The 11,099-nt window shown below is 41.7% G+C and overlaps 1 long non-coding RNA gene across 1 annotated transcript in view; it reads left to right on the forward strand.

Annotated features, from left to right (window-relative positions):
* The window catches only part of LOC125019350, a 39,890-nt gene extending 29,924 nt beyond the window's left edge, over positions 1 to 9,966 (forward strand). Inside the window, exons 3-4 of the long non-coding RNA XR_007114058.1 lie at positions 4,907 to 5,039; positions 9,421 to 9,966. This is a non-coding gene — a long non-coding RNA (uncharacterized LOC125019350). The remainder of the gene's footprint in view (positions 1 to 4,906; positions 5,040 to 9,420) is intronic.
* The last annotated feature ends 1,133 nt before the right edge of the window (positions 9,967 to 11,099 follow it).

Genomic DNA, 11,099 nt, shown 5'->3' on the forward strand with positions numbered 1-11,099 from the left:
ATCAGAGGGTCAGGGGTCGGGAGATTCATCAAAACAGTTTGTGCAGCGCGAGGTACACAAAGGAGCCTCTCAGGATTAGAGATGGCTTGCTGTGTTTATGGCTGTCTACATTAAGACCTATCCCATCATCACCCAGGCCTGCTTGGTGTGAACTCATCAACCATTCCAATGGACTGACACGGCAAACACCGTCGCATACACAGCACTCTCACTGCGCAGCCTCTCTTTTCGGCTTCGCACACACCAGAAGAGGAAGCAGTGATCAAGATGTACTTTAGTTACACTTTTGAGTACGGCTGCTTTTCCGACTACTTGTGTTCTTTTCCCTCTTCCCTTTTAAGGTGCTGATGCATACTTACTAGACAGGGGGAGAGCCGCGGTGGCAAAGATTAATGAGAACTGTTGCACGTTAACAGGAAGACAATTTTTTTAATCGTATGGTTAAAAATTCAGGTGTGTTTGAAAGAATATTTGTTGAGGCTACTGCAAAGCTCCACCGCATTTTCCAGCCTGCCTATGTATACGTAAATTCCACTTATTTTCATCAGTGCTTTTCGCAGGGTGTTTCCTGTGGCATCAAAGTCAACAGTGTGCTCATGGTTTCTGCTTTGGAATATCTAGTCAGATGGTCCTCATTCACAGACCATAGTTGATGCCTATTGTGTTTGACATGCGCTGATTGCTAGACAACCGGAGATGAGGAGGAACTTGCCCCAAGCATCCGAGTGTCCTATTTAGCACATTACTTTGGTTTTCATATTTACCTTAAAATGATGTCTTTCTGGATGTGTGCAGTGGGAGCTGCCTGAACTCCCAATGGGAAGTTTGTGACAGAGCTTGGTTCACATGCTGCCCAGCAGTGAAAAATCTCACATTGACAAAATGAAGTCCATATATCTCTCCAACCTAAAGATCGTGCTGGCTCCATTAGGCGGTGTTTGGACACCTGTAGCTGCTCGGGACCCAATGAGGAGGGCTGTCAACGAGGGGCTTTGGTAAATCGAGAGATTATCCAAACAGTGGGACACTGGCTAATAAAAACAAGCCCCCCGTTCACTGCATTAGCGCTGCATTAGCGCAGAGGGTGCAGAGAATGGGGACCTGCAGCTCTGAGTGATGCACGGACTAAAGCTGTTAAAGGGATCTTCTGTAAATAATTAGTGATTTATTACAGACTGTATTTATTAGATTAGTTATTGGAGTGTTTCCTTGTTTGAGAAAAGCAAGCAGGGCTGTGCAGGTCTGACGTTCATTACTGTAAGGTTAAAAAATTGAAATGCAAGAAAGAAATCATATACTGTAGATAAACTTCACACATTCAAGAACAGTGTCATAATGTTAATGAAAATATTAAGTAGTAATAAAAAAAAAGAAAGAAAGCTGATGAAGGAAAACTACTAACCACAATTAAGGAACACAAAAAATGTTCCACTTTTAACCAGCTTAAGTCATATAACTGCACTCTTTGTTTGAAAAAAAGATCATGTTCAACATAGTTTTCTGCGGTTCACATTTAACTACGCAAACAAGTAGACACAATTTTAAGTTGAGGTTGCTCTAGGTTGTTGTACAAGAACAAACGTGTACCTATAATGTACAATGCATCCAGCGTTTCAAATCCCTAATCAACACAAACGTGTCACAAATGCACAAAAAAATTCTGTGACAAAAAAAAAGAAAAAAAAAAGTGACAAAGTCATAATTTAGAAGCAGCTTGTTTCACAGTCAGCTGGGTTTTCAGAGTGCGCTTGGCGTTCGCGTGCAGGACCAGAGAAGACAGTGAGAACAGTATAGTCTCTGCCTCCGCACAGCAGCCTCGCTCAGGGTGTGTACACCGGTCATGGGCATAAACTTCAATTTCTGGCCATGACATTTATTAACTCCCACAAATACGACAGCTGCTGTTTTTTCTCTCAAGGCACGGAAAATGAAATCATCTAATTTCCTTCGCATAACCTTGTTTTTTTTTGGGGAAGTTTCTCAGGGTGAATTAAGGGAAAGCTTTCAATGCATTAAATCATTTATTTACACAGCAAAATACCTCCTTTTCCACCGGTGACCAACGCAGCGTATGTGCCTTGACACACTGTAATCCATTTATGCAGACAGTTAATACGTGGGCACGGGGGTTAAGGGTTTAATTTAAATCTAAATTATATGGACTAAAATAAATCAGCTTCAGGTTTCTGACTAACATGTATGCAGAGTCCTCACTGTCCTCACATTTAACTTTGATGCATTTTGTAAAGCTGCACACGACAGAACACTCCTCCAAAATATATACATTCGATAAAGGTATTTATTTCAGGATTTGCAGAAACTAATTTGCGAATATTGTATGGCTTTAATGCTAATAAGTGTTAGCGAGACAGCATAATGCCATTAGGGTATAACTGCTGGTCTCTCAGGTAGGAAGGACACTGCTGGCAATAACACACACAGAGAGGGAATTTGCCTTTTATTAAAAACTGCTCTGGTGACTGGGAGTAAATTCATTTTCAGACTCTATTAGCTCGGCAGAGTGGGAATAAACTACTAAGGAGGTACCACACAAAACCTCAGGCAAATGTGCTTTGTGTAAGTGCCCCCCCCCCCATCTTGACTCATAGAAATCTTTTCAGGTAGACTGGAATCAGATTGAGGTTGAGGAAAAAAAAAAAACTGAACGAGTGAACGGTTAGAAATGACTTTCTCCTAAAAAGAAGGCTCACGACTGTCTTTGTCTCGCTGCTTTCTTGCGCGTATCTCATCTTTCGTGCCGTTACACACACCATATGCTTAGACACCCGCATATGGTGTGACCCTTAGCAATCATTCATCACGCATACATATACAGTCATTTATATCAGGGGAAGCAGGCAATCCTCGGCTCATCTTCTCCATCCTCCCATCCTGCTTGGATTTACAGCGCGGAGCCTCCGCACAGCCACTCCCCTCCCACCACTTTACCCAGCTCCGTCCCTCCACCAACCTGTTTCTCCTTATAGCCCGTAATAATCCCCCAAAAAGCCTCTCCGCGTCTGCGTTTCCCAACTCGCAAGGCAGAAACACAATGGCAGCGCAGCGAGGAGTACAGGCGAGCGGAGGAGATCAGTCACTGTGATGAATGCGCACACATCTGTGGGAGATTTCCTCTGCAGATAAAATGAACACTTACTGGTTTTTTAGGTTTTGTCTTTCCCTAACCCCCCCCTCACTTCAGTGTGTTAAATATGTATCTGAAAGCCTCATTTTTCAGGGATCTTGGGATTCTGTTGTTTATGAACAATGAAACACTAAACTTCACGAAATGTTAACAGAGAAACAAAGTTAACAGAGATGTCTAGAGTAGAGGTCACGCAGCCTTGTTTCAGTCTTCCTTCACACCATTTCTTTGATGTGGAAATAGTGTTAAAGGTGCTGACACTGGTAATGATCTGTGGCTCGGAATGACATCGAACCAGGAATTGAAACTCAAACCAGTTACAGTCAAGTTCCAGGTAAATGCTAACAATCCGCAGTGAGTGTAAACTTAAAGCCGACGCCTGCGACGGAGCCTGTGCCGGATCGAGTTTGTTTTGTCACGGCAAGCAGCGCCACGCAGGAGTCATCCAAGCATTTAACACAGACAGCGCAGTGCAGGCCTTATCTCGAAAACTCCTGCCAGCCACAGCACCGACACGGGAGCGAGGCACCGCCATGCTTAATTTAACCTCGTCAACATGTCTGCCCTGTCCAACTTTTCCCTTTTTCTCCCGCCTCTCTTCACTGCGACCGCGCTGCAGAACAGAGACTGCACGTGAATAATTTGTGTCTGGGGCTGTGACAACGGAGGTAGGAGCCTACAGGGGGTTTAGGGACCAGACTGTGTGGTCCTATCAGATTGCAGTATTGACCCGAAGTCTGGCTTGAGTTGTAAGGAAGAGCTCGGAATGAAAAGGGAATCCATAAAATGAATGAAAATCAGTCCGTGTCTGCGGGAGGGAGAAAAATAAAAGATCCTAAGATTATTCTACATATTTGGATAATTAATTAATTTGGTGTTTATGAAAACAACAAAAAAATAACGCAATATACTTATATACTGTAGCAAAAAAAGGGAGTGATAAACTCAACTGTGCAGTCGCGTGAGACAAACTTCAGCATCACTTAACGAAAGTAACAGTTTGCGGCTAAAGCAGAAACTAACTACTCTCAAATTACAGTTTCTAATTACTAGGTATGTATCATAACAAGCAAACGATCAGAAATACTTCCGTAATATGAAATAGAGCCCTCTGTTTGTCTTTTAACTTTAAAATTTCCTTTTCATAAAGGGAAGCTGATGGTGAAAGAGACTGTTGAGTATCAATATTCGCCAGAAACTAAAATCCACAAGTTGAGGATTAAAGTTCCTAATTTTAACTCAAAGCATAATTATTCTGAAAGACATCAAAATGAAAAACAAATATGCTGCTAAAAAAACATTCCAGCTGTCGCAGATATCTTTTGATGCTCAAAATACAGTTTGTTGTCATTCTCTCTATATTTCAAAACAAGAACATTCTTATTTGTCTGCCACATTTCAACTCAGCAATCTCACAGTGACTCCTTGTTTCCTATTATTACAATCATCATGCTAAAAAAAAAAAAAAAAAAAAAAAATCAGCCTGTAAGAATGTTGTTTATAGTCACTTGTCGTTGGCAAGATGCACGCTACTGTTAATCTGTAGCTAGCCTGTTTAGAAAGCGTTCCTCGTGGCTCAGTATTTAAATGTCAACCTCTCCCAGCTCAGCAGCTGTTTTCAACTGATAACTAAGTTCCCTTATTCTGATATTTTCCATTTGCATGAAGTTCTGAGACTTTAAATCGCCTCCAAATTCCAAACACTGATTTCTACTTCTTAGATTTGTTTTCTTTCTTTTCTTCTTTCTGTCTGCGTTTAAGGGACAGGACTTTGTAAGGCAACTGGCTTCAACGTCGGGGGCCAATCAGGAACAGATGGAAGAGGTGATGACCCCCCCTGGCAGGCGAGAGAAACAGCGCAAATGCCACTCAAAATCCCAGCGTGTGGACGTGTGTGAGTGTAGATTTGTGTGTTGCAGGACGATGGGGGGTTGTGTTATGGCTCTGAGGGCGCTACGGCAAACAGGGTACCCATTTGAATGAGTGACACTCTTCCAACATCTGTTCCACAAAAAAAAAAAAAAACGCTCTTTGCTTTTTCGCCCTCACTTCTCCACTAACGGCCTCCCTGGCTCGGTCTCTGTCCTCTCTCCACACACGCACGCACACACACACACACACACACATATGCATCCACACACAGAGAGAGAGAGAGAGAGAGAGAGACGATCTTTTCATTTTACAGTAAAGCCGAGAGGAATGGAGAAATTAGATTAGGGCAGAATAAGATACTCCATTTATGATGTGGCTCTTTGCAGGCTTCTCTGCAAGGTTGACAGAAGAGGCTGCAGACGGCACTGATGCCTTTACCCTTTCCTTCTCCTTCCTCCCTCGCTGTCGCCCCCACCACCTCCACTCCTTGCTTGGTGATCAGGTTTCCCTGTGTCCATCAGTGGAGAGGCTGGGGAGGAGGTGGGTTGTTCTGATCAATGGCAGGAAACCAGACGATGGGAAGGGAAGACGTGAAACAGATAGGCCCCATAACCTACCTACCTACCAGGATACCGCAATCACGTCTCTCGCTCCATCTATTTCTCGCTCCCCTCTGTGTCGTTATCTGTAATTCGCGTGTGCGCTCGGCTCTGTTAAACCCAGTCCAGACACCACACACACGCGCGCACACAAACACGCATCTGACCGCAAACATGCTGCGAAAGACGCACAGCAGCATCTAGCTTTGGACTGACAGGTCAACATCCAGGGCTGCATGTTACACAAGTTGTGCACAGCACGAATTGTCCCTTTAATCTCCCGAGACGTGCATTTTTAATTTTTGCAAGCTATTTACAATTAGTGGGATCTAAGACGTATCACCATTGAACTGGAAGTAGTAGTTTTTGGGAAAAAAAAAATAAAAATCTGTCCTCATATGTGGACACTGGGATTATTTCATTATTCATATTATAATAAAGTCAGTTTATGACAGTTTGTGTGTGACAGTTTATTTTAATACCTGCTAATGGCTGAAAAAGACAGAACTGCGAACAATGAAGTCCCAACGTCCTCAAACGAGTACTTGCTAATTAGCGGCGCTGTAGCTCGTTGCTATTGATAAAATCTGTTGAATTTGCGCGTCCTATCAAACTTGGCACGTTAATAAGCATAAATAAATAAGTTTTAACCTTTGATATGACTGATTGCAGTCTAAAGTGTCCATTAATGGGAACAACAGGTTTAAACGAAGCAGAATAAGCTGAGATAAAACCTAAAACTTTATGTCCCCATATGAGTATGCAGGTGCAGGGTCTCAGGAGGTTAAGCTTGAATGCATATTACATACCTGCACCTTGTGGGAGAATAACTAATAATATGACAAATTTTAATGTATTTTACTCCAAGCTCTATGCAAATCTCAAACATATTGCTTTCCGTCTCCAGGGGGCCACACGATCACAAATATGAATACTTAGAGGGGTGCATGAGAGGTACACAAACAAGTATACGCAAACCTCACCCAAGATATGTGTAATTAGGACAGACTGAAGTGGCTGTCTTGGTTGGACTTTATTTATCCGTGGCATATTTATTACAGGCCTCTTATGGTGGACACCATCGCTGCTCATTCCTCAGGGCAGTTATCTGTCTGTACCTCTGGACTAAATTATCCAGTATTAGATCCAGGCAGAGTTGTGAAACTGATGCTGATAATACAGCGAAGACTAAGAACATTTACGTATGCAGAAACACTGCGCTCAACATGATCTCAATGCTTCTGCACCAAGGCTTTATTTGAAAACAGTTTTCAACATTTATTACGCGAGCATTTGCAGTTGCAAGCCTGCCCGCGACACTCAGACTGAGTCCTTGTATGCATACGCGGGTACATGCATACAAGTGTGTGTTTCTGATCTTTTCAGCGCAGACTGCTGAGCTTTCTTGCCACTCCAGCTAACTCTTAACTCCTGTCAAAACACAGAGCTTTAAATTGAATTAAGACCGCATGCTGCAGTCCCCGCTGAGTCCCCCAACCAACGCCTTTAACACCATACACCGACCCAGAACACACACATACGCATTCACAGACCTTGTACAAGTAAGCACACAGATGCACAGGCATCGACGCCGATATCGAAACTAACGGCAACCAATCGAGCTGAGCGCGATCTTGTTTTTAAATCTGCTCACACACGCGGAGGATCCCAGCAGAGACGATCTTAAGAAGGACGAGGCCAACTCAGCCTTGAAACTCTGTCACTGTTAATTCGCTGCAGCTGAAACAGAGACACAGATACTGTTTCAGTGTCCATAATCCTGGCAAAAAGTTTTTGTCAGCTACAGTCTAAGGGTTTTCACTGCCCTGTTTTGGTGGTTAGTTAAACTGAAACGGGTGTACGGATGGTGTGTGTGGTCAGAGGTCTGTATCGTCACTGTGTGTGTGTGTGGGGGGGGATCTTAATTTTTTCAGTTAACATTTTTTTGTCGTGAAGGAATCTTCTGTCAGGGGTGTATGAAAAAATACACAAGGGCTGCGTACACGCAAAACATCAGAGATTTGTCGTCGTTCAGTTCATATGTGCTCATGAAACATTTAGAAATAGAAAAAAGTCATGGAGCGTTCTGCTGCAATAATAAAAAATAATAATAATGCAAATGTGCAACTACCAGCAATAAATGAAAAAATAAAAAATAAATAAATAAATCACGTGTTGCTTAAAAAACAGATATTATCCGATAATCCATCTTGTTTTGTCTGTGTTTTGTCCACTGGTGCTTAGTTTATTTAGTAAAAGAGTCAAAGTTCTGTGTTTCATCCAGAGATCGCTCCCCAATTTGTTCTGTGCAGTTTAAGTTGCTCTATTAGAAATCATGTTAAAGCAATATTGTCTGAGTGAGAGTGCCATTAATCATGAGGCTGACAAGAGCTCTGGACTCTGTTGACGAGTAATGAGCGTGTTGCTAACCTTTAATGCATTTGGGCTGCTGCTAGTCAGGTGTATAATTAGTACACTGCACCGATGGTGCGAGCGTTTTCTGTACACCATCAGCTCCAGTGATGATTGAGTGTCATTACTCAACTGAGGGGCGCAATGAAAGGCACGAGTTTTGTTTCATTCGTACAGTTTGAGCACTTGTCGGCCCATATGTTTTCAGAGCAGGGATTCAGAGCTTTGCAGGGACAGCTTACTACATATTTGTAGTGTCGATTATGCACTAAACTCTTATTTTATTCTGTCTGTCCATTTAACTAAAGTAACAGTTGTGTGAAGAATTAATTATATTAATTAATATGTTATTTGTAAAAAAAAAAGAACGTAGTAATGTGAAAATAAGCTCTCACTCCACATGTTATTTTGCTTAGACGGTACTCATCATTATTTATGAAGCTTCGTATCAGCTGCTCAGATTTATGAATGAGCTGTTCTGGTCTGGCTCCCACAAATGAGACTTAAGTGGTGTATGGGACGTAACCTTTGCTTGGGGACCGAGCAAAAGGTTACTGCAGTGCATGTGTGTGTGTGCGTGCGTAGTGACTATTGAGCAAAGGCCACTGCAATGCAACCCAACACCAGCTCTTTGTCTGAGCACCACAGGCTGCTAACCAGAGCGCCTCACTCTTTCCCAAATCCAGTTCTTTAACAGCGACGATGATTTTACCTTTCATAATCTGCCATATTTACACGGGCTTCAGTGATCTCATTAATGACAATTACATTTATTTTTAATTTTATCTGATGCTGTCTTGAACCATTGTGAATTTTTAACTTCTCCGTTTTTATTCCTTCTTGTTTGAACAAGCTCCTTTTTCACAGGTTATATAATTATAATTCATCCAGCTCAAATTAAATTCTCTGTCAGAGCAGAGCAGAGCTCAACATGCTAAGTGTACTTTATCACTAACAATAAAATTCACAGGTTTAATGAGCTATACTGGGTTCACGAATATCCCCAGAGACAATGAAACAACAGGATGTAGAGGTTAAGACCGGGAAACTTCTCACCTGGTTTACACTGCTCTGGCATTTATTAAACCACCTGTTGCGTGTGGAGACAACAAAGATAATATTTATGATGACACACTCTTTTTATTGATTAAAAAACTGATAGTAAATGAAACACAGATGGGTTGCCTTTTAATTTTCCCACACTGTAGTCAGGTTTTTGTTACAAGAAAAATATTTTCATGTGAGGGAACCAGTGTGTGTGTGTGTGATTGTGTATATTCACGTGTATTTCCAGCCCTTCGGAGACATGATAATTGTTTGTTGTGATATTGTAATGAAGCCCCGAGGCCCTCTTAAGCTAATCAGCCTCTTTCTCACTCTCTTTGCGGATAGATCAGTTGTCAGGGCCGTGGGCAGGACAGCGCGGCGAGGGGCGAAGCACGGCGTCTGCCTTCTGGGCTTCGCCTCGAATGACACACACATCCCCTGCCATTCCTGACTAACACATCAGCATGCAGCCAGCCTATCAGTCACCTCTGTCAACTCTCCCATTCCTGTCTCCAGCTGTCGTTGCTTGTCGCAGCGGAGGCGATGATACGTGAGCAACATTTTAAGGTAATGCAGCTCAGCTTTGCTGCCTGCGTTCATGCCAGTGGTATCTGAGGGGATTTCTAGAAATGACACACGTGTCAGTTTGAGTAAAAGCTGGGAGATGAAATGTATGTTTAAGTATTAGTCAGACTTTATTTGTTTTATTTTTATTTATACAATTCTTTGAAACTAATGTCTTATTAGTTCATAATTGTTTGTTCTTTGTTGATCATGTTCCTTACCCATTCTGAACTTCTTTACAAAAAATAAATGTATAAATAAACTGATCTTATTAATTTAATGTGATATTAAGAGTCTACATAAAACATTATATATATCACAACATTACAACATTATTCTAAAAACGCAAATATTTTTGTTTGTAGAAAAGAACTGTTTTAAGATTTCTTTTATTTTTATGTAATTTAAAGGTAATTTATGGGAGGAGATATAACATTTGACTATTTCTCTCTCTCTCTCTCTCTTTTTTTTTTTTTTTAAATAAACCTCAACCTTATTGTTAATCCATTTCCTATTCTTTTTAATGCTTACGTGTTTTTGGAAAACTCACCGCAAACACGCACACTGTCCATTTACCTTCAGGAAGTAACTTCAGGAAGCAAATTCTTGTCCAGGATGCTGCAGACAGCATCTTTGGCATATTTTACATACTCACTAAACTGGTTTCTTCATCTGTGTTTCACACGCCTGCTATGAGCTACACGTCTGTGCTGTACACAAACAAATATCAAATAATGTGAAAACATATAAATTAAGTCAGACAAAAAAAGTACAAGACCACTTAAATATAAGTCTGAATGTAACATTTAAAATGATTCTATATAAATGTGACACGTCACAATTAAAAAAGAAAAAAAAAAAATTTGTAAACGCTTTTTCTTGGTGTGGAATCTTTTCTGAGATACCGAGTGAATTGCTGAAGACAGGTCAGGGCTATATGGATCTGGCAAGCGGCTTACAGAGCAGATTACTCTCCAGAGGATGAAGTGAAAGTTAAACAAAAACAACACTGGTGTAAATTAACTCTCGACGAGGATTTGGGTTTAGGGGATGCAACGTGTGTGTGTGTGTGTGTGTGTGCAGCGCTTGCCTGTATGATGATGACCATGATGAAGGTGATAATGACTGGTTAATTGTAGGCAGCTTGCAGTTGCTGCGTGGAGCCGTTTCCCTCTGTGTGGGTTATCGTGTGTATGTGTTGTTCATGGGTTGTAGTGCAGAGGGCCTGTGGCCTGTGGTGGCTGCGTAAGGCATGTAATATGTTTAAATAGAGCAAAGTAGTGTTTGGAGAATTGGTAATTACTTACATCCCTCACTGGCCGTGAGGACGCTGTCCAGATCCCCTTCTACCTCACTCAAACCCTGATCCACACATACACAAAACATGTACACAGCACAAGGCACACAAATACACAGTCAATGCCACTGAGCCTCTCTGCCAATCAATAATCATCAACCTC

The sequence above is a fragment of the Mugil cephalus genome, chromosome 13 (genome assembly GCF_022458985.1).
Source record: "Mugil cephalus isolate CIBA_MC_2020 chromosome 13, CIBA_Mcephalus_1.1, whole genome shotgun sequence".
NCBI lineage: Eukaryota > Metazoa > Chordata > Actinopteri > Mugiliformes > Mugilidae > Mugil > Mugil cephalus.